General features: G+C 36.6%; 1 pseudogene; it reads right to left on the reverse strand.

The window, feature by feature from the left end:
* Nucleotides 1–25,629, reverse strand: part of LOC100719083 (broad substrate specificity ATP-binding cassette transporter ABCG2-like) — a 58,509-nt pseudogene that overhangs the window by 12,503 nt on the left and 20,377 nt on the right.

Below are 25,629 nucleotides of genomic sequence, written 5' to 3' on the forward strand. Positions count from 1 at the left end.
CTTAAAATCTAAATGGGCCAAAGATCTGAATATTAAACAGAAACATTAAATCTATTAGAAGACAAGATGAGTAAAATCCTTGGTGACATACGGGGAAGTGGGGAGTTAAAAACAGGAATCAAACCACGTGAGAAATACTTCCCAGAATCAACAACTTGGATCATGTCTTATTAAAAAGTTTCTGCACATCCAAAGAAATCTCTAGCATAGAAAAAGAAATCCTGGGAGTTGGGGATTTAGCTCAGTGCATAAGCGCCTGCCTTGCAAGCAGGCAGTCATGAGTTTGATTCCTGGTACCAATAATAATGAAAAAGACAAAAAGATATAAAAAAGAAAAAGAAATCCTGCAAACTGGGAAACAATCTTAATGAACTGTCCCTTCTGTCTAAAACATATAAAGAATTTAAAAAAAAAAAACCAGACCCCCCAGATTTAAGAATCCAACCCAAAAATGGGCATCTGAGATGAATACACAATTCTCAGATGAAGAAATACAAATAAATACATGAAAAATTGTTCGTCATCATTACTCACTAAAGAAATTCAAATTAAAACCACACTGAGATTTCATCTCATTCCTGAAAGAATGGTCAGGATCAAGAAAACTACCAAAAACAAATGCTGGGGAGGCTGTGAGGAGAAAAGAACTCTCCTGCACTGTTAGTGGGAGTGTAGACTGGTGCCAAACACTGTGGAGGTTAGTCTGGAGATTTCTCAGAAATCTGGGATTGGAGGTCCCATTTGTTCCAGCTATTCCACTTCTAGGTATATTCCCAGAATAAATGAAAACATCATAACACAGTGGTATATGTTCATCCATGTTTATAGCAGCACAATTTGTAGTAGCCAGATCTTGGAAACAACCCAAGTGTCCATCAGTTGAGGAATGGCTAAAAAAAAGTTGTGGTATTTTTATACAATGAAGTACTACTCAGCTATAAAGAATGATCACATTGAGATATTTATAAATAAATGGTCGCAGCTTGAGACCATAAACATAAGCAAAATAAATCAAATGTATAAATACCGAATAGTTTCCCTAGTGTAAGAAATGATAAGACCATACTCATAAGCAAAATAATTCACATGTATAAATACTGAAAAGTTTCCCTAGTATAGAAATGGTAAGAATACCTAAAAGTATGTGGTAATCATGATTCCCTGTTATATTGCTTTGAAGCTTATAATGTTTTCATTCATTAATTGGAATGTTTTCATTCTGGGTTGTTTGATTTTATTGTCTGTTTCGGTATGAACAGCTATTTTGAAGAAAACAAGACATTATAATAGGTAGTGAGGATTTAATGTCATCTTGTTTTGAGGTCCCACCAAGCTTTTCTTCTTCTTTCTCCATTGGTTTTATCTTGTTGTGTCTTATTGGATTTTATTATATGTGATAGTATAAACAAAATAATTTTAGACAAGGAGATAATATAATAACCTTTGTTCATTTTCACTTATTTGATTCTGAATACACTGTAGTACTTTCATTCTCTTGAATGGTTTTACCCGGTCTTTTTATGTTTGATACTATAGTATATGAAGGTATACTCAATTATTTCAAGGAAAGAGTCACTATGGTAGTCACTGTTATGTCTGATTGTCTTGTGGTGAAATATTATGTTGCTTAAACTGTTCTGTACTGACCTGTTTTGTTATGTCCTCTTTTATCTTAATCTATTTTTAAATAAAAATTTTTCTAAAAATGAAAAATTATTATTGTGGGTAAAAAATACTTACGGTTAAGAATGGATTAGCTATGTTTTTATTGAATATCCTGGGAAAATTTGATTCAGTTTCCAATGACAATCTGTTTTTAGCCACTTTAGTGGGGTCGGAAGAAGTTAATTTTATTTATACTGAACCTTATGTGGAAATTTGATTCTGTTCATGATAAACTCTATTACTGTTCAAAATTATGGAATGAATTAATTTCATTAAGGGAGGTACTACAGTATTCTCAAAGCCACTTGTCCCTTGGCAACTTTCTCTATAGAAACAAAATTGGTTAAAAAATACACGTTTACACAGAAAGATTTTTTAGGGTGATTTACAGGATCAGAAGTACAAGAGTCACAGGCCATCTGCAGGATCAGAGATAGAAAATTCCAGCATGGCTCTCTTTGTGCTGGTGATCCAGAGGATTCAGGAGCAGCCAGAGATGAAAGCCTGAAAACTATTGATAACTAACCCATTACTTTGGTCTTTGGAAAACATCTCAGTGGGACTTGGTGGTTGATCGGGTAGGATGACACCTTATGAAAGTTCTGGGTCTTTTGTCATCCATTATGCACTAACTGTCATAGTTTCCCATTACTATAGTTTCTATCTTCAGTGACTTCCAGAATTCTCATGTGTTCAGTGATGGAGTGTTTAGATGGTGGTGGGATCATGAGAATGCTATACCTGACTTGTTAGGAAATGGAGCCTTGTGGTAGTGGGTCACTGAAAAAGTCACTATGAATGACAAATGACCCTGTCTTCTACCTCCTCACCTTCTCTTTCTCTCTGTCTCTCTGTCTCTCTGTCTCTCTCTCTCTCTCTCTCTCTCTCTCTCTCTCTCTCTCCTTCTAATAGCTATAATTTGAGCAGTTTTTCCTCCACCTTTCCTTCTCCCATGCCAATTCTTCTTTGAAGTTGTTGATAATTGAAGTGTTGAGTTATGAATTTCAGTGATGAGAAAGTAGCTAAGATACTGACCTGAATAACTGGCATGGTGATATTTGGAACCCTAAGTGGTCTCTTGCACTCTGAATATACTTCAAATATCCTTTCCTTTACAACCACTGTGGAGGATAAATCCAGTTCCCCCTTCATAGACTGGTTAATTCTCTATCCCAACATCATATGCATTTAAAATCTTATTGATTGAGACCTACTGAACACAAAATAGCCAGAGTGTAATCATTGATTCCAGTTCAATGGAATCGTTGTGTCCTCTTGTACAATCATTTCTCCTTCTGGAACTAAGAACTCTAGATCCACTGAGCATCATCCTGCAAAACAGGAAGCAAAACTTTGCTAGTTTACTGTTAAGAGTAATGGTGAATGATGCCATTTTGTGTTTCTACTTCTTTATTAATTCAACAATGACTCCTGGCTGTAGGAGAAAGGGTATGTGTATTATACACTTATTCAAAGTATGTAGAGCATCAGGAAAACCTTTCCCCAGTATTACAATGCTTTTCTACCTTGATGTCACTCTTATTGTGTCTTAAAAATCAATTGCACCTTTTATACCAATCCACTTGCTGCTTTACTGTAAGGAACAAGGCTAGAACAGTGAATTCCAAAAGCATGAATACATTATTACACTTCATTGGCTAGGAAGGGTATTCCTCAGTCAGAAGCAGAGCTATGTGAAATACTGTGTTGGTTTATGCTATTTTGTAAGTCCAAGATTTAGAATCTGGGAAAGTTATCCATGGATTCAGCAACACTGCAACCACTCAAAGGGTGACCTGATATACAGCCTCTGATGAACACCTTTTCTGCCAGCAGCACAGACCACTTCTGAGGCCCTAACATGGCTTATTGATGTAGGATTTCAGTCTGTGACCTGTTGGCATCTTAATTGTATTGGACATTTCAATCATAGAATGGACATAGCTTCATTATGACTGGAATAGACATTTATTCTCTTGATGGATTTGTTCTCATTGCCCATTTTCTCTGAACTGTCACGCTTATAAAATGGTAAGTAGAAGGATAGGTGAAATATGCATTTGGTATAGCTAATTCATTGAGGTTTCTCTCAATGAAATTTTGGACATAGACAATGAGTTTTGCTAACATGGAACAAGCTACAACAAAAAATTCACTTTTTATTTCACTGACCTTATCCTGGACACCAAGGCAAAAAAAAATGCTACAAAAAACAACTTTCATTGATTTATACCTTTTCATGCATCATGTTTACTAATAACTATCTGATACCTGCTTCTAAAGTGACCAGAAAGCAAGAATCTTCACTCAAAGGCAGGGATTTGAACATTTTAAAATAGTGCAACAAGCCCAGAAAAATCAGAAACTGCCTGTAGATGGAGGATTGCAAGAAACGCTTTGTAGCAATTTATAGAGGACAGAAGTGTAAAAAATACTCAGATCCAGAAATCCACCTGGACCCCTCTTGTAGGTCAAAGCTTCATTTGTGAATGTGGGGAGAAGAGCTGACTCATTGAACTCAGATTGCAAGATATGGAGTGCTGTGAGGATGCTTTAATTTAGTACTTTGCAACTGTATATATCTACATATTTTCCTTTTATTTCTTCTTAGATTCTTTTCCCTTTATCTTCCCATTTTCTTTACCTCATGTATCTAATATACATGTAAGTATAATATATATATATATATATATATATATATATATATATATATATAGATGGGAGGTGTCAGTATATGCGCAAAAAGAAAATTAATTCATTTGTAAACCTAAAGAATGCCTTTGTTGCAATATCCTTGTAATCAGCATGGACTCGGTATATAGGACTTTAACAGCCTATTGTATAACAGCCTATAATCAAGGCCTGACCTTTTCAAATCTTCCCTCAATGTCCAATCACACACCACTCCCTCTGTCCCATCTGCACCCACGAATATACTTTAAAACTCCAATCCACAAAATATTTACTCAAGATGCAAGAATAATAAAAATAATGATAAACCTACCTCTTTCTTTCAAGTATTATTTTTGTTTTCTTTTTTCTAATTTATCCTCTTTATTTTTCTCTTTCTTTTTACTCTTCCTCCCCAAATTTGACTCCACCTGCCAGGTATTGTATAGGTTACTCCATTCCTCATAGTTCATTGACAAAAAGGAGAAATTATTAAAACATATTTTAGTGTGAATGAGTGACATATGATTGTATATGTTGCTATTATAACATCGTTAAGGTTATTGTCCCTAAGAAATGAAGACTGCATCTATTCCTATTCACATAAATAGATTTAAAATATATGTAAACTTAAAAAATCGAACAAAGCAAAGTTCATAACTAAGGGAAAATGAGAGCACCTAATAAGGATTCATTGCTAGCAACAGAATAACTCCACTCAAATTGACCTCTAGCCTTCAGCACACACACACACACACACACACACACAGAGGGAGAGAGAGAGAGAGAGAGAGAGAGAGAGAGAGAGAGAGAGAGAGAGAGAAACAAGAGAAAGCAAGGCAACAAAACGTCTCCAAAACCAACTAATTCCCCAATGACATTAATGGAGAGAAAATCAGAAACCCAAAGACTGAAATATACAAAATGACAACAGGGAAAACAGAAAGATCAATAAGATGCTCAGTGGGCCCAAAGATGACTAATTCAAAGGAATAAACAACTGTCAGTGAGTTGAAAGAAAAAATGAATAAAGAACATGTCTCCATCAGGTTTTCCAAAGGAAAAGAAGCCACTGGAGATAGATTTTGTGTCCTGGCTGCAGCCACATGGCCACTCCTAGCCAGAGCTGCATTGTTTCAGCTCAAGACATGGCCACAGAGGAGCCTGCCAACTGACCAAAATGATGGTAGACAATACCTTCAAAAAGAAGTAAGAAATCGGAAGTTATCTATATTTCATCTCAGAAAGCCAAAAAATAAGAGATCTGCATGGGAGGAGCAATGCTCCTCACCCACATGATCCTACAGGTCTCCACACAAAACACAGCACTGACCAATGCAAGGGCAGAGCCACCCACTAATTCCAATGAAATACTACAATCTGTTTACCTGTGACGTGTGGCACCAGAGGTGAGAACTAACAAACTGCCCTAACCCTGAATGAGGACAAGCTCAAAAAGAAAAAGAAGCAAATAGATTCCATGACTATGGACTTTTAGTGCAGCCTACAATTTAGTCTCCATTCAGCAGAAAAGCTGTTAGCAAAAGGAATGAAGATGTGTTAGGTACGTGTGCCAACTCCTCAAAAGACATGTGTTATCACAACCATGATGGGAATAAAGTTTGGAGTCAAGAGATGGGTGGAGTGTTAGAGTGTAAAGGAAAAGGGGATTTTAAAAATGTGAAATAAAATGTATTATGTACCATGTCCCCACAATTATGTAGGAATGAAAAATTTCAAAAATGTAATAAACTTTAAAATGTACTAGAACATATGATTGTCCTTATAGCAAAGACTTGAAGTCCATAAAAATCTTTACTGAAAATATAGGCAGCAAAATTCACCCATGAGAATAGACAGTTCCAGAACTAGAATGCCTAAAACGTAAGATTCATGCAGGATAGTATATATTCAGAAATAGCTCCAAAACTACAAAAGATAATGGAAATTGATTCAAACAGTTAATTCATGAGGCAAAGAGGCCTAAGTTTAGGTTAACCAGAATCAAAGAAAAATCAGAAAATAGCAAAAATACTATAAAAACTCTCTTTACGGAAACCATACAATAGCTTGTCTTCCATGAAAAATAAAACCCTAAGAAACTTATGTCTGTGTGTTAGACATTGGTTTGCAAGAAAGCAAATTAATGCACTTCACCTCCCAAAAATGTGAGCTGTAAAGGGACAGGGGTAGGAAGAACCAAGGATTTGGCCAACACTGGGAAGTACTTCTACTAGGGAATAAGAAAATGGACCAAGCAGATTAGTAATTGGATTAAGAATACTGGGATTCAAATTTCTTTTGACATTTCACAAACTTGGAAATGTGAAAAGATACAGATGTCTTGATGAATTTATGAGAAATCATGGATTTTTTATTGATATGTATACAACTGTGGATGTTCATGAATGTGTATAAATGCTAATTCTGTTCAATGAAATGAACAAGAAGAGACCCATGACTATATATTTTATAGATACATAAGTTACTTTTCAGTTTTTATTTTTAGTAAATATTTACATTACATACTGACTACTCTTTTTGTGGAGAATCATTCCACAAACATAACACATTTCAGTATTTTTCTCACCCTCTTTCCCTTCACTCATCACCTCTCATTCCATTTATTGATCGCCTGTCCATTTAAGTAAAATGTATATACTTACATCCTATTATATTTAATGTTACTCTTTATGGATTTTTGTTATATTAGAGAATCATAACCATTTATGCCTGTGGGTCTGATGTATTTCCCTTAATACAATGGTCTCCAGGTACATCTATTTCCTACAGATGACTAAAATTTTTCCTTCTGTTTGGCAAAGTAGGAATACAAAATGTAAAGATACCACATTTGTTTCTTCTTTTAATATTTTGTCTAAAAATGCAAATCCCTTTTTAAAAATCTCTTGTGATAAAAGAAAATTCATTCTAACACTGTTTCCAAGGTTACCCTAAAGAAATGAAATTATGTCTCTATATAAAGAAATGAAATTATGTGTCTATGTATATGTATATGGTACATATACATGAACAAAAAGGCTCACATTAATTATTGTTAGTATGGAAAACCTGTATAACTAAGGCGTAGATCAACAAAATACACTTTAAAAAGATAAAGCACATACATTATATGTGATAGTACATCTTTTTCCACTGTTTTCTTACCAAGTAGAAACCCACTCTTCGTTTTTACTCTATAGGAGATGTTATGAAAACTTAACACAGCCCCTTCAGGATGTAACTTCATGTCATTGAGGATCATCTCAGAGACACCACTGGTGTTTCTTTGTGACAGTGGGATATGAGACTGGTCATTACTAGAGGACATCTGGAGAGTTTTTCTCTGCTGTAGAAGGAAAACCAGTAGTTAGATGAAAACCCACCAGAATGCTTGTAAACCCTTGATAGTATATTTCAGTGTGTTTTAAAATGCATCTTTATAAGTAAATTCTTTATCAATAAACAGCATAAACAACTACTTTAATACTTACAATGAGAGACAGATGCATTCTTAAATACATAGAGTCCTATTGTCATATTCCTAAGACATAACTAGACCTGATGTTTAGACTAATCTGCCTTGAAAAGCAGAGTATAAGACACTTTATATTCAGGGAAAGACTGCATGATCATCATCATACCTCTCACATTTTACTTTACTTTGAGAATTTATAACATAGCTCGGATCCAAAGGGTTTAGTGAGTCATTCAGGAACAGGTGCAATTTCTCTGAATTTCTACATCCCAACGTTATACTTGTGATTATTATGTACTTTCAATAAAGTAAGATGGTAAATTCCAAAAAATATTGACAAAGACATAATCATCTTTTTAAATGGTAAACATACAGTATTGAATTTCTAAAGATCACAAGATTTTGACACAGCACCTGAATGAAGATCAAAAGATTTTGAAGCAATACCTGAATTCTATTTATAAAAGTTTTCAATGTTTTATGAAACAAGTTACAGAAGGGCCTGTAAACAAAATTATCCACACTAAATATTACATGACAGAGCTAGTAAAACAGGATTGAAATGTAATCTGCAATAAAATAGTTTGCATTTTTAAAAGCCAAAGTCATCTTTGCAGTACTTTCTGTGATGTAGGTATGTTTGACTAACAGGTTCAAACAAATCATGGTCATGGGAAGAATCACAGAGAGCGAGATACAATATGAGAACCTGCTGTAGGAAGAGCTCTCTGATGAGAGAAATCAAGGCTTCCTCAGACCAAAGAAGAATCAAAATCCTGGAAAGAAAGGAACAGCCCTGAACCCAGCTCAGAACCTGGTAATTTCCCCTCCTGATATTTGTAGAGGCAAACTGCACCTGCATGGGGAATATTTCAGGAAAACCAAGCAGAACAAAGATGCTAGAGGAATAATGGAAAATATCTGAGAAAATAATTCAGCAGGGTCTCAGCTAGGATATTTGGTCTTTCACCTCCATCAAAGACTGAGTGTCCTTTAAGTGCAAAGTTTGAGATGTGAAGGGCTATGCCCTGGATACAAGGACAGATAGAAAATGAACCCAGCTCTGCTTCTTCACAGTGGCCTGTTCAGTCTTTGCTTGAAGAAATGTTAATCCTTTCCAGACAAAGATACTGTTTTCCACATTTTTAGCTGAAATTATCGTGCATGTCAGAAAAGGAGACATATCTCTAGAAATGAATACTGAGTCATCTGGTATTATTAATAAAATCAATGCTTGATAAAACAAAGGAAAATATAGATTATCACCAATTATTTCTTTAAAAATTAAAAATTAAGTACATAATCTCTGTGGCTTACACAGAAAAAGAAATGGAATGTAAAGTTGAGGAATGATATATAAGAAGTCAAAACAAGAAGTCTTTGACAGGAGATCGAGAAAAGATGGCAGATAGATAACAGCAATAATAGAGATTCTCTGAGATAGCCAGCTTAGATTCCAGGAATGGTGTGCTATAGGAAGTCCCAAGCAGAGGGAGATATACCTTGCCAACCCAGGAACAAAGTAAACTGAGAGAAACCAATTGGAAATGCAGTTCAGGTGCTACAATTGGAACAGCTAAAGTCTTGGTGCCACTGCCAGAACTCGTGGATTGAACTCACTGCTGCTGCTGTGCTTGAATTGGCATAGTTGGGATAGAGCTGTGAAGGTCTGAGAGCGGGAATCAGTGAACCAAATTGAAAGCAGAGCTGGCAGGGAACCCTGCATCGACCTGCTGTGAGTGAGAGGAATAGGGACCCTTCCATAGACAAAGAGGTTCCAACAGAGGACATTTTGGGACAGGGCAGACTGGCCAGAACAGGGTGATGCAGTGACTTCAGTCACATATTCCCCTCTCTAGCAGGATTGGTGGTGAGTGCTTGACTTGGGTGATGCCAGCGTCTGAGGCCCAGCAGGCTAGAGCAAACCAGGTCCCTGTGCCTGGCAGTGCATCATAATGCAGTGAAGCCTTTAGTAGTTTGACCTGGAGGGGCGGGCCCAGCATAGGCTGCCCGAGTCTGTACCTCCTAGTACACTGCAGTGGGTGGAACCGCCCAGTCAGCTTGCTTCAGACAAACTGAAACCGACAAAGAAAGAAACTGGGCCTTCTATATACACCTGTATGGAAGGACCAAAAAATATGAGAAAAGGAGGCAATAAAAAATGGGTCCTGAGTCCCCAATCCTGAGAACACTTTTCCAGGAAAGGTAAAGGCAAAGGAGAATGAGGACAGACATGCAATATCAGGCATGGCACCAATAGACATAAAGCAATATCTTTGGGACCTCATAGATGAGTTCAAAAGTGAAGGATTTAACCAAGTAAAGCAAGATATAAGTAGAATAGTTAAAGAAATGCTAAGCACCTCCCAAGAAAAAATAGATGGTAGAATGGAAGAACAAAAAAAAGCGGGGAGGGACTGTTTGATGGAGAAAAAAGAGAAAACATAGAATACATGAAGCAGATTCAAAGGGATTACCAGGAAACTAAAAACTCTATTGAAAGCTGGCAAACAGCTTGAAAGATACAAAGGATAGATTATCTAAAATTGAGGACATTTTTGTATTGTAGGAACATGAAAGGAAAAACTTTTTAAAAATAAGAAGGAAACAAGCAGTAACAATACAAAGGCAAGAAGATGACAGAAGTGTATATAACTTAAGAATAAAGAATGTAAAGGAATAAGCAGGGGTACAAACAAAGAAACTTCAAAGGCTATTCACAGAAATAACCAAGGAAAACTTCCCAAACATAGGAAAAGGTAAAGATGCTCAGATGTATGAGGCATTCAGAACTCCAGCCACCTACAATCAAAACAGAACTACACCCAGGCATATAATAAGATTCCAGAAATTCAGTATAAGAACAAAATATTAAAAGCTGACAGAGACAAGAAATAGATCACTTACAGGGAACACCCATCAGAATTACAGCAGACTTCTTGGCACAAACCATAAATCTCAAACAGTGTGAGGTAAAATAATCCAAGCTTTGAAAGACAATAACCTCCAGCCAAGATTGATATATCCTGCACAACTTTCCCTAAAAATTAATGGAGAAGCAGGGTGCTTCCAAGATAAAGAGGAACTGGGGGAATTTTCAACCACCAACCCAACTCTACAGAGAGTACTCCGGGACATTCTAAAGAGAGAGAATAGTACCAAGATTCCAGAAACAGTGGCAGAGAGGCCAAAATGAATGGAGCAGAAAGCAAAATGAAGAAGACCAACAGACAACTAATGAGAGAAAAAGAGCACAACAGAAATGAGGCAAAGAAAGTTGGATATAATTTCTAATATAGATGGCCTAGATACACTAACTTAAGGGAGAAAAGAGAGAATCACAGGCAGAGTGGATCAAGATGTAGGGACCACTGAGAGGCTCTTTATAGGAAATATACTTAGCCTGAAGAAGGTTATATGGACCAAAATCAAACATGAGAAAATGTAACTCAATGTGATAGGGAACCAGAGAGTAATATGGGTAACTAGACAAGTATTTATGGATAGGTTGAACAAACAGGCTTTAATAAATGACAAAATATAACTAGAAACCCATCCCAGGAGTGAGAAAGCTCAGAAACACTTAGGTAAATAGCAGGTTGCTCCCCCAATAGAAAACTGTGAGTGTTGGGGATACCCAAAAATACACAGTTCATTCTGGGGGAATAAAGGGAATGAATAGTCTTCAAAAAAAAAAAAACAGCAGAAGATACAGCTAATCATGTAACAGGAATTAAAAACCCTATTGCTCGCACAACTCTGCTTGATTGGAACTTGTTCTGTCCTAGTTTGTATACAAGCACTGGATCTGAGGGTGCAGACAGCTGTCCTGAAGATATCAGGACATAGCACAGTGGTCATTGTTATTTTCATATTAACTCAATAAGGATCCCTATATGACTTATACTATTGTATCATGACTCTTAGTTAAATCTGACTTGTTTCCTGCTTATTATTGACAGATTTTATTCAAAACTGTAAGGTTGCTGGCATCAAGTTGAGGAGTATAGACAACGCTACTGAAAATGACAGTGATTCACCACAACATCCATTCTGGTTTGGTTACTATCTGTTTTTGTAGCTCTACACTATCTACAAAATTGTATTTCTGTTAATCCTGTTATATACTGATATGTTCAATTATATTTTATCTGATGATATAGCCAATTCTGTTGATGATAACAAGAAACAGCACAGTGACTATGGAAGAACTCCTTATACAGCAGTTTTATGTCTTTTTAGATTTATGTGTCTGTAGGAAAAAAGTTTAGTTCTGTCCTGTTTTGTTCTGTTTCTCCCTCTAATACAGAAAGGATGTAAATACAAGTTGAGACTCATGCTTGTGTAAAACCTATTAACAGTTTATGAGAACTGATCTTTTGACACGTGATGAAATGAACAACTACTTTGAAGGAAAGAAAAGGGCATTAGAGTACCCAGTGCTGATTCCAGGGTGTTATGATGTGAAATCTAGCAATATTATTAATCTTTGCTCAGAAGTTTTTTAATCTAATAAGTTTTGTTAGGTCTCAACATAAACCAAGATATGGATAAATGCATACATACCTAAATGTATAGGATTGACAGGCATAATACTTAGTTTTTGTTGGATATTTGAAAAGAAGTGTTTGCAGTCTCCCTGGTTGAATTTCCATTTATATGTTACATTTGAACAAATATTTGTGGGGGACAATATGTATACATCAACTAGTTATTTATTTCTGATTATTTATTTTCTTTGAAATTATGTACAATTTTTCCCAGTTTTCTCTTTTGTTTTTTCTTTCTTTAAATAAAAAAAAGAAGTTTCTGACCTGAAAAAACAAATTAAGAAAGATAAAAAAAGATAAAAACATGAAAGAGTATAAAGGAAAAAAATACAAAGAAATGGTTCTGGGATATTTCTTAGAGGGAGAAGGAAAAAAAACCCCTTACCATTTAGTCAAATATTTGCCAAGTATTTCCCAAAACTGATGAAAGTATGAAGATGTAGGTTAATTAAACTCTACAAATAACGAAGCTGGAAAGTTCAGAGGAGCCACTTACAAGCATAATATATACAAACTGCTAGAAAATAATCTCTGAGGGAAAGCTTCTATGCACAAAAACTTATGATTGAAAACACTCAGTTTGGAAAATGGACACTTAGGAAATAATTTTGAGCTTGGCATCTAAGGAATTAAAAGAACTAAATATTAATGTGCCATCACTGTCAATGGTAAATATTACCCAAAATTCCATTCCACAGAAGCAGTTAAAAGAAAAGGCATAGTCATTACAGGAGACTCACATTTTTAATTTGCAGACCTATGAAACGTTTGCCTATGACTTCTGAAACTAAATACAGATTTTCTTCATTTAACAAATGTTTCAACTGACACGCCACCACTGAGACTTAGAACAAATATTTTCTGATTTATATGACTCTGTACATCATGTTTATAGAGCCTTGGTGCTTTTTTGTATACTACACCTCCTACATACAGTACTATAATTTTTACTGATTGTATGACACAGTTTTATATTCTGTTATACATTACTGCATGTAAGATTTATGCAAATAATATCAAAGTTATAAAGTTGAAGTTTCCTTTGCCATTTATTTCTTCTGAATATTGTAATGCACATACTATAATTACAACTCCTAACTTAGTGACCAATTCATTTAACAACCTAGGCACAGGAACAGAACTCATTAAACTAAGAATGGTTACAGAGCAACATCCAGCAGTGCTCAACACTTCTCCTACTGTGATGTTCAGGCATTAAGGATGTTTCTACCTTCCCTAGAGACTTATTAAGAGAATGCAAGAACATATTATTTTACTTTAAATACATAACTGACTCAAGATGGAACTGAGCTTTTTGTGAAGTTCCTTACAAATAAACAGTAAAAAACATAACTGAATTACACAAAAAATGCACCTATGTCTACCAAAGACAGTGGACTATAACTTCTAAATACAGTAGTAATAGCTTTAGAAGGGTACATAGAGAGTTCAAATGACTGGTGAGTGGATTGAGTTTGAATTCACATTGCTGAGGACTCCAACTTTCTTTCTATGGTTCAAATATCTGCCTCAGAGGAATGCATAACATACACATAACCAACACATAACATATTGCTGAAGTGTGGTATAACTTGAAGAAATGAAAATAAAGTATGAGGAAGGAAAGAAAAAGTTAAACCTGCAAACAAACTTTATTTCAAGTACAAACAGAATAATGCTTTTCCCCAAGATGAAGCAAACAGTGTAGCAAGGATTATGAAACAGAGGAAAACACATCTCAGTACCAACTAGTGCATAATGCTTGTTAACAATGTGCTGTGGTAGAAAGTAGTGTTGTTAAGTATACATTAGTCTTTCCTGTAGGAACAGCTTTCTAGACCCTGGTAGTGCTCTCACAGGACTAACAGTATGGTTTTAAATGAAGAAAAACACTCCAATCATGTGTAGATTTCTCTGTGACAAAATTCTGCCTCCTTCTCCTTGCTGTTTCCTGATTTCCAGCGTCCACCTAATCCTAACAGCCTTCTCCTCACTCTCTGTGTCCTAAACCCAATGCAGGGACCTCAAGTTCATTGATGAAAGCTTCCAAGGAACTTCACATCCCCACTTCACAAAGCCTTCTCATGATCTGGGCTAATTATAAATCTAATCAACTTGAAAACTTCTAAAGAAGAAGTTAGGGGCCTGATGGTTTTATTATCAGGTGGCTGTTTTTCATGGAAAATACAAAAAGGAACACAAAATATGCAGGTTCTCATTTTCAAATATTATGCCTTATATTGAGATATCTGTCAATCAATACTTCTCATGTTGTTTCTCACTTGATATATATACCCTGATGCACCTCATATGGACTCTGAATTCCAAGATTGCTCATTCAAGTTGATGTGGGGTCAGTCTTCTCACTGAGGTTGCCCCAGGAATCCCCTAACTGTTTGCACAATCTAGTGATCACAGTGTGACAATGGACAGATAGAAGAGACCTCCTTATGAATGAGGTGCATGATCATAAAAATAGCCTTGTTTAAACACAAAGAACAAATATCTGTGCCCTAAACCTGTTACTCATCAAAAGCATGATTTGCATTTTCTCCAGATGCAGTCAGACATAAAGGTAGTTTTTGCTAAAATACCATAACTCATAAATTGGGCCTACAAAGGTTATGGAGGTTTTCATTTTGTCAAATCACTCTCAGCTCTACACATAACCATGTTAGTCAATAAGGAATCTGTCTGTATGCTTTACAGTTAAAATGACTGCAAGTCACATGTATCCCTAGGTGAGGCTTCTGGAAGTTGACTGGATCTTGGGATACCATACCGATAATCAGTGCATTAACCCACTGATAAGTTCATAACTGAATATGCTAGTAAAATGGGAATTTTTTAAAAGATATGGCTTATTGAAAACAGGATATGAAAATACACATTTTTGTGTAGTTTCTGTAAGTAACAATTTTATTTCTCATAATTCCAGAGGTTGCCAAGTCTAAGCATATGGGACTAGGAGATTCAGTGTCTGCTGATACCTACTTTCAGGCTTACAGATGGATCCTGTGTCTTTACATGGTGGAAGGTCCTTTTTATGATTTCTTTTTATTGAGTTCATTGGTCCAATTTAGAATATAAAATGATCACCTTCATTTTAGGAAATTTGTACCAGTGGAAGGCATATTTTGATTCTTTTTTCCCCATTCCCATCCTCTTTCTTCATCCCCTCTTCCTTATTTACAAAGTCTTGTTTCCATTTTATCCTTCTTTCCTTAGCTTTTTCACTTCCCCATCCACTCTTCCTAGTTCCTCTTTCCTTTGAACAATCCCTTCTAGTTTCACAATATCTATTATATATTTTGTTGTTGTTTACAGTCTTCCCCTTCTTATTATTTCCTCAGAAGAATTAAAGACCATGCCACAGTGATGTATGCATACCCATGTATATCACAGCACATTTTTAATAGCTAAATCTTGGATGCAACCCAGATGCACATCAACCAATAAATGGATAAAAAAGATGTGTGCATGCACGCGTGCATGTGTGTGTGTGTGTGTGTCTGTGTGTGTGTGTGTTATAGAATGGGGTACTACTTAACCATAAAGAATATATTCTTATACCTGGCTTCTTCCTTCTTCCTGCATCTAGGCTACCATGCGTTAAATGACAAATGAGATTCATGACAATTAAATGCATATAACTGGAAAACAAGGCTGTAACAAACACGACTTCATCTTACATCACATCATTTTGACAAGGACATGTATCTCCTTAGAATACTGTCTGAAGAAAGGATACATTCTCTCAGAGATCTGTTCTGATAAAATTAAACTCAACACTTAACATAGATCTTTAAATTTATAACACAGAGTCAGAGTATAAGCCATGAGTGATATCATATGATACATATTAAAGTGACCTAGATGATATGTTTTGTGGTATCTAAGAAAACTGGAAGTGAAATTGGAAAGCAAATGATAGCTTCTCCCTGAAGAGATGCTTTTTAAAATTCTGACTAACCTGGGATCCGGGCTACTGATTTTTAGCATTGAGCAAGCTAGATCGAGTCAGGTTAACATATTAATTTATAAAAGTATGTGGTTCTAAGCCACATACTTAACGCTAACTTTCCCCACTTTTGTGAGGTTGATCCGTCTGCCTCTATGATCATTGATAAGATTAGCAGGCTTTAAGTTTTATTGGTCTTGTTCTCTACTGTTTTGTACAACTTTATAATATCTAATGAGATAGACAATTCTTTTTAAGGAAACAAGAGACATTGTTGATAACCATTGTTGATAACCTTGTACTCTGTTTTACATCATGTGCTATGTCTATCCTTGGTTTGGACTGACAGCTTTGTTTTGCCATATTTGACTTTATTCTCTCCCCCCCAAAAAAGTAATAAGAACTAAGGAGTAATAAAATCCAAAATGTGTAAATTTTGTTGTAAAAAAGAAAGGGGAAAAAAAGAGCTCTAACGGTTATAACAGCAAGTGTGTTTAGGGGTGCTAAGTAGCTGACTATATTAATGTTTTTGGATCATTGAACACAGCTGTTTGCAGTCTCTCTGTTTGAATGTCCACTTTGTATTCTTTGATACTGTGATTTGAGCAACTATTTCTAAGATGATAATATGTAATCTATTAACAGGTGATTTCTTACTGTTTTTTTTTTTTTTTGTAGTTCTGTATTACGTGTACCCTTACACCGCTTTGTTTTGTTTTGTGTTTTTCTCTTTTTCCTTTTAAATAAAATTTTTTTTAAAAAAAAAAGATTAGCAGGCTGGTAAGTGACTGGATGTATCCTGCTTGGAGGAAGAGATTCGCGACTACTGATCCATCTCAATGCTTTGATCATAACTGCAAATCTCTTAAAAAAAAAAGAGCAGAAATGCAGAGCTCCTCATATAGCAAAAACACTTCAGAGAATAAAATGATCCACCAGGTGCAGGATAGTAATCAACACTCTTTTTGTAAAAAATTCTGAACATTAGTTCATAACATGATAGCTTCGTAGAGGAAGGTAGAGATACTGGTGGTCATTGATGTGTGCAACAGTAGTCATCCAACTTCCTTTAGTCTCTGAACAGGAATCAGAGTTGTCACTTCCTAAGCAATGCCCAGTGCCAGGGATGCAAAATGATGGACTCTCAAGAGTGATGCTTACCATATGGGCTTTACAGTCAGGTGCCACTGAGAACTAAGTGAAAGTAACAACCAATGAGCCACTTAGCTTAATTTTCTGGAATAACCTGCTGGTACCAATACAATGAGCAGGACAAGTCAAGTCAGATATGATTTTTTTTTTCAATCCTTGACTTGAGGAAATTATAGTGTTATAGGGGTTTTTTATACTGTGTGCTGTGAAAAGCAAAACAAAGCAAGAAGAAGGGTCTACTATGGATGAAATAAGAAGCCACTGGGTGTGTATATCTCCAGAGAACTTATTGATGTTCACTAGGTCATTTTCTAACCTCCCACTAACAATCATATATTCATTCATTCTCTAAGAGCCACATCTATTATAGGTTATTTCAGTGATTCTTCCACATTTATTTTGCTAAGTCTTCCATAGAAGCCTTGGCAAAACTGCCATTATTATCTGAAGTTGTTTCTACTTCTAAACTACCTCTTGGTTTCTATGTGTATTTTGAGAAAGGCCAAATAATTGATTCCCATACTATAAAAATTATCTATGACTTTATCTATGACATTAAGCATGCATGAACTCTATGTTATAGGTCCTGTAAAATCATGCCCTAGATACTTTACTAGAAGCTTTTGCATTCATACTTTATTTTTCTTTTTGGTATATTTTGCAAAGAGTATTATTTTTCAAAATGCAGTTTTTTAATGCAATTATTTTAAATGCAATAATTCAAAAAACTGAGCCTCATACCATTTAGATCTAAATTGTCTCCCAAATGACTCATAGATTCAGAAGTATAACTTTTAGAAAGTGAATATAACTTGAGACACTATAGTTAAAATGAATTAAAAGTTGAATGTGCTGTTCAGAAGAGAATCTTTGTTCTGAGAGTTGGAAGCCTTAGAGCATGACCTGGAAGGTGACATGTGAAGTTCCATACTGCTCTTCCCCTCTATTTCTTGGCTACCACTGGTTGAGCAGATTTCCTATGCTATGAACATCCTTCACACTGTTTCTGAGTTAGGGTCAGACCATGGACTGAATTCTGAAAAATTGTGAGCAAGAATAAACATCTCTTCCATTAAGCTACTGGTGTGAGGACTTGTGTACCAAAAGAGGAAAGATACTAAAGCAACAATAGCAAAAAAGTGGTACCAGCACTGGAGTAATAACTGTGAATCCACTGACCTTCTGGCTCTGAAGAATGTGTAATGATAAGAGGGAAGAGCATGACAAGACTTGGAGGTGCTATTAAAGTGCTATTAAAACAATTTAGGGATACATATGTTTACAGCTCAGAAGGCAATGTTAATGTTGATAAAAATGGGCAGAAACAGCCAGCTTCATGGGATTTCCGTTGGGGATAAGGGCCACATTCATAATTGCAATAGAGGTCATGTGTACTGGACTTTGATTTTTTTTCTTTAAAAGTATTCTATATTGTGCCCAGGCTCCAAAACAATAGGAGAAAGAGATTAAGAATGGCAGAGTAACAGATCAGGATGAGGAAAATTCAAGTCAGCCTAATAATGACACAACAACTTTGGCTTACGATTACAGTGAGAATCAGAAGCAAAAAGCCTAAGTAAAAGATACGAACTTTGTTTGGTCTGGACAGAAAGGACACATCTTTAAAGTTCAGACTAAATTGTATAGTTCCTGAAAGTTTAGTATTGTCTTGAAAGCCAAGTACTTTGTAGCAGTCCAAAAGGAAAAAATACTCGACATCCCTCAAGAGCTTCATTGGAAGCCATTCACCACAAGCTAAATAGTGCACGACGAAATTCCTTTGAAAGATCTTGATCTCATAAAGATCATGAGTCTGCTTTACTCATCTGGGGAATACTAAGGAAGTGTCTTTTGATTTGGATATTTTAGGTATTATAGTCCTTTTAAAATTATCTTCAGGGCAAACTCAGCTGGCTGCTGGGATGACCCTGCTCCCAATCCTAAGCTCCAGGAGACTGGGTTAAAATCATCACTCCTAGAGCTCAAGGACCTTCCCAGAGCCCAGCCACACTAGGTTAGCCTTGGGAGGTTTTGTAGCATGAGTAGATTACACCCAGTGACGTTCTTCAATTAAGGGAGTTGAGAGAAGGTGAAGTGAGTTCCAGGGCATTGGTGTTTGCCCAGGGAGAACTTTGGCCCATCCAACGTGGTTAGGAGCCTGCCCAGCTACCTGGAACACTGAAGCTGACACAAGAGGGCCTGAAGGCCTGACTGGACCATGCTCAGCAACCTCCATTCAATCCCAGGAGCCTAGGGCATAGGGGGCAATTTGCAACACATCCAAGGGAAGTGTTAGAAAAACACTTGAGACACATAAATGTAGAAAAATGACAAAACAAAAGACCAAAATGCAATCTCAAACCTCCAGCCCATCCCAAGAAAACTTAGGAGCTATATACATAGAAGAAAATATATGCCATACACTTGAAAAACCTGCAATAATAGCACCTGAAACAAAGAAGCAATTCCAGGAAGCTTTAAAAGAATTCAAACTAGAAATAATATCCCAGGTAAAAGAAGAAATGATAAAAGTAATGAAAGAGATGCTGAACACATCTAAAGAGGACAAAGTCAAAAAAAATTAGAGGAACAAAACGAAAAGATAGAATCCGTGGGTAAACAATATAAGGAACAAACAGAATACATGAAGCGGATGCAAAGAGATATAGAGGAAATCAAAAATTCCACTGAAAGTTGTCAAAACTGCCTCAACAAAAGTGAAGATAGAATTTCAGACCTTGAAGACAAGATTATAGCTGGTGAACAGGAAAGGAAAGATCTTGTAAAGATAACAAGAAATCAGGAAATAAAAATTCAACAACTACGAGATGATGCAAAGAAAACCAACTTAAGATTAATAGGGATAAATGTAAAAGAAGGGAACAACACAAATGATATCAAAAGGCTATTCACAGAAGTCATAGCTGAAAATTTCCCAAACATGAGAATGGAAACTGACATTAGGATTAGTGAAGCATATACAACTCTAAATAGCCATAACCAAAATAAAACTACATGCAGACATATAATGATCACCATCACAGAAATCTCACATAAGAATAGAATACTAAAAGCTGTCAGAGAGAAAACATGGATCAACTATAAAGGAAAGCCTATCAGTATCACAGCAGACTTCTCAACACAAACAATGAAATAAAGAAGAGCATGGAGTGAAGTTTTTCAGATGCTAACAGAAAATGATTTTCAACCTAGACTGATGTATCCTGAAAAACTGTCCATCAAAATGGATAGAGAAATAAGATACTTCCATGACAAAGAACAGCTGAAGAATTTCATGAGCACCAAGCCAACCCTGAAAAGAATACTGAAAGACAGTTTAGATACACATAGGAAAAAACCACTAAGCAAGGTAGACAACTAAACAGAATGGAAAGATAAAGATGCAACAGCAGAAAGATAACATGTCAACAGTAAGTCAATATATAACTGTTATAATCATTCATGTAAATGGTCTCAGTTGACCAGTTAAATGAAACAGGCTGGCAGAATGGATCAAGAAACAACCTAAAACCATATGCTGACTGCAGGAAACTCATCTAACTCAAAAAGAAACTCCCAGACTGAAAGTCAAAGGATTGAAAAAATAGTTCATGCAACAGGAACTGAAAAAAAGCAGGGGTAGCTATTCTGTTGGCAGATAATGTGAACTTCAAAGCAAGAATGATCCTAAGAGATAAAGAAGGTCACTACATACTGGTTAGGGGAAAACGTAAAGAGTAAAAGATAACTATCTTAAATATATATGCACCAAATTCCAGAGCACCCAGTTATACAAAACAAGTATTAATAGAAACGAAAAATCAAATTAGCAATAATACAATTATGACAGGAGACCTTAACACACCATTAACACCAAAGACAGATCAACCAGCAGAAAATCAGCAAAGAAATAATAGAATTGAATCACACCTGTGAACAAATGGACTTGGTAGACATATACAGAATGTTCCATCGAACAACATCAGAATATACATTCTTCTCAGCAGCACATAGGATAGTCTCTAAAATAGATCATATACTAGCTCAGAACATATTTAAATAATGCAAAAGAATTGAAATTATCCCATGCATGTTATCAGATCATAGTGCCATGAAACTAGAAATTAATGATAAAAGAAACTGCAAAAAACCCACAAACACATGGAAATTGAATAATACACTTTGAGCAATCAATGGGTCACAGAAAATTAAAGAATGAATTAAACAATACCTACAGGCAAGCAAAAATACAAATACAACTTACTGGAATCTGTGAGATGCAATGAAAGCTGTCCTCAGAGGAAAATTTATTGTACTGAGTTCCCACATCAGGAAAACAGAAAGAATACAAATAAACAACCTGTTGCTATACCTCAAACATCTAGAAAAAGAAGAGCAAGTCAAGTCCAAGGGCAAAAGAAGGAAATAAATTACAAAAATCAGAGCAGAAATTAATGCAATAGAGACTAAGAAAACAATCAAAAAATCAATGAATCAAACAGGTGGTCCTTTGAAAGAATAAATAAAATTGATAATGCCCTAGCCAACCTTACTTTAAAAAGGAAAGAAACAGCTCAAATTCATGCAGTAAGGAATTAAAAAGGCAAAATCACTACAGACTCTGTGGAAATACAGAAAATCATAAACACCTTTTTCAAAAACCCTACTCTCATAGGTTCAATAACATAGAAGAAATAGACAGATTCTTACAAACATATGAAGTACCAAAGCTGGGTCAATAAGAAGTAAAACTGCTGAATAACCCACTTTCTATTAATGAAATTGAAAGTGTTAGTAAGTCCCTACCTACAAAGAAGATCCCATGCCCAGACAGATCCACTACAGAATTCTACAAGAAATACAAAGAAGACCTAATACCAACACTCCTCAAATTCTTCAATGAAATTGATAGGGAAGCAATTCTTCCTAAGTCATTCCTGGAAACAAATATTACTCTAGTAAAAAAAAAAAAAAACCTGAGAAAGATCCAACTAAAAAAGAGAACTACAGGCCAATCTCCCTAATGAACATAGATGCAAAACTCCTCAATAAAATATTGGCAAACAGGAATCAGCAGATCTTCAAGATGACTATGCACCACGACCAAGTGGGATTCATCCCAGGCATGCAGGGATGGTTCAACATACATAAGTGAATAAATGTAATCTGCCATATCAATAAAGCAAAAGTATGAATCGCATGATCATCTCTATAGATGAAGAAAAACCTTTTGATAAGGTCCCACACTCATTCATGATAACAACGTAGTCCTGGCCCATGGGTGACTCAATGTAGATGCTAGAGGGCGAGTGGGGATGAGAAGAGGCATGAATAATGTAGACAAGACAGTGCTCTAATACAGTCTCATTTATTCAAAGAAAGAGTAATGAATACATAATGTATTGGGGGAGGAGAGAGTTGGGTTCTGAGACATCATCAGGAAACTTAGCAACAGTGGCAAGACTGGGGGTTATAGGGTAATTCAAATCTCCTGTGCACAGACTCATAAGGCAGGCTGATTAGCATATCCCTGAATGGGCCAAACCACAGGGACATATGACCTAAGAACAAACAGGCTAGGCAAAGACAGAAGCTTAACTACCAAATGAAGACTTACCTCCTAGAGGAGGTTAAGGTGGCTGCTGCCTGTTGATACAATGTGGCAGCCAATTATAGGGCTTCCCACAGAACCTTACAGAAAATTGGAATAGACAGTCTTTACATCAATATGATAAAGTCCTTCTATGACAAAGCAACAGCCAGTATCACACTAAATAGTGAAAAACTGAAGGCCTTTACCTTAAAATCAGGCACAAGATAAGGATGTCCTTTATCACTGCTCTTATTTAACATAGTACTAGAAATACTAGCCAGAGCAATTAGACAAGACAGAGAAATCAAAGGGTTAAGATAGGAAAAGAGGAAGTTAAACTATCATTATTTGCAGATGACGTGATACTCTACATAGAGGACACCCAAAACTCCATTGAAAGATTCCTAGATATAATAAATAAATTCAGTAGTGTAGCTGGATACAAAATCAATACTCAAAAATAAGTAGTATTTCTATACACTAACAACAAACTCACTGAGAGAGAAATAAATGAAGCCACAGCCTTCACACTAACATCCAAAAAAATGAAATTCTTAGGAATTTATCTCACTTAAGAAGTAAAATATCTTGAGAGGAGGAGCTGGGCAGATCTGGGGTGCCCTCACTGGCCTCTCTGTGTGTCTGGAGGACTCTGGATTTCTGCGCCCAGACGGCTGGAGTTCCCTCAGGCTTCCAGGTGCAGTGAAGGAGAGAGGTGGGTTTAAGGCTTCCACATCAGCCTCCCCATTCCCGGCTTCATTTGGAGACCTGCTGAGCTCCCGATAGGTGGGCTGGCCCACACTACCAGCCTAGCCCAGCCTGTTTAGCTGCCGCGCCTGGACACAGGTCTGCAGAGGAGGAGCTGGGCAGATCTGGGGTGCCCTCACTGGCCTCTCTGCGTGTCTGGAGGACTCTGGATTTCTGCGCCCAGACTGCTGGAGTTCCCTCAGGCTTCCAGGTGCAGTGAAGGAGAGAGGTGGGTTTAAGGCTTCCACATCAGCCTCCCCATTCCTGGCTTCATTTGGAGACCTGCTGAGCTCCCAATAGGTGGGCTGGCCCACACTACCAGCCTAGCCCAGCCTGTTTAGCTGCCGCGCCTGGCCACAGGTCTGCAGAGGAGGAGCTGGGCAGATCTGGGGTGCCCTCACTGGCCTCTCTGCGTGTCTGGAGGACTGTGGATATCTCTGCAACCAGGGAGGGTCCACAGGTTCCTGAAGCACTGCGGCCTGTGGTGAGTACCCTAACCCGGCTGCGATTGAAGAACTGTGGAGCTTCCAAGGGGCAGGTGGGCGCACAGTGTCCCTGAGGCCCAGCTTGTCTGGAACTGCGGAGTTCTGAGCAGGCAGAGGAGGGCCACTGGTTCTGTAGGCCTAATGGCTTGGAGTAGCACGGCGCCAGAGTCCCAGTAGCTCCAAACATAGAAGGGGATTTTCAACAGATCCTGAGGAAGCTTTCAAGTAACACTTGAAACACAGAAATATAGGAAAATGACAAAACGAAAGACCAAATTACAACCTCAAACCTCCAGCCCATCTCAAGAAACCCTAGGAGCGATGTATATAGAAGAAAATATATCCCATCCACCTCATATATCGGACACAATAGCCACTGAAATTGACAAGCAACTCCAGGAAGCTTTAAAGAAATTCAAACTCGAAATAATCTCCCAGATAAAAGAAGAAATGATAAAAGAAATGAAAGAGATTCTAAATATATCTAAAGAAAACACAGATAAAAAATTGGAGGAACTAAAAAAAAGATAGAATCCCTAGACGAGCAATATAAGAAACAAACAGAATACATAATGCAGATGCACAGAGATATACAGGAAATAAAAAACTCCACTGAAAGTTGTAAAAACCGCCTTAATGAAAGTGAAGATAGAATTTCAGACCTTGAAGACAGGATTGCAGCTAGTGAACAGGAAAGGAAAGATCTTTTGAAAATAACAAGGAACCAGGAAACAACAATTCAACAACTGCAAGACGATGCAAAGAAGAATAACATAAGAATGATAGGGATTAATGAAAGAGAGAGAGACAACATGAAGGATGTCAGGAGGATATTTAGAGAAGTAATAGCTGAAAATTTCCCAAGCATGAGATCAGAAACTGACATCAGGATCAGTGAAGCATATAGAACTCCAAACAGTCATAACCAAAATAAAACTACACCCAGACATATAATAGTCACCATCCCAGAAATCCAACACAAGAATAGATTATTAAAAGCTGTCAGAGAGAAAAGACAAATCACTTATAAAGGAAAACCTATCAGAATCACAGCAGACTTCTCAGCACAAACGATAAAGTCAAGAAGAGCATGGAGTGAAGTATTCCAGATCCTAAAGCAAAATGATTTCCAACCAAGACTGATATATCCTGCAAAACTATCATTCAAAATAGATGGTGCAATACGATACTTCCATGACAAAGAACAGCTGAAGAACTTCATGAACACCAAACCAACCCTGCAAAAAATATTGAAAGACAGTTTAGATACACAAAGGAAAAAACCACTAAGCAAAGCAAATAATTAAACAGAACCGAAAGATAAAGAT

The sequence above is a fragment of the Cavia porcellus genome, unplaced genomic scaffold, assembly GCF_034190915.1.
Source record: "Cavia porcellus strain 051 isolate PalLab524CR breed Dunkin Hartley unplaced genomic scaffold, mCavPor4.1 scaffold_4, whole genome shotgun sequence".
In the NCBI taxonomy this organism is placed as follows: Eukaryota; Metazoa; Chordata; class Mammalia; order Rodentia; family Caviidae; genus Cavia; species Cavia porcellus.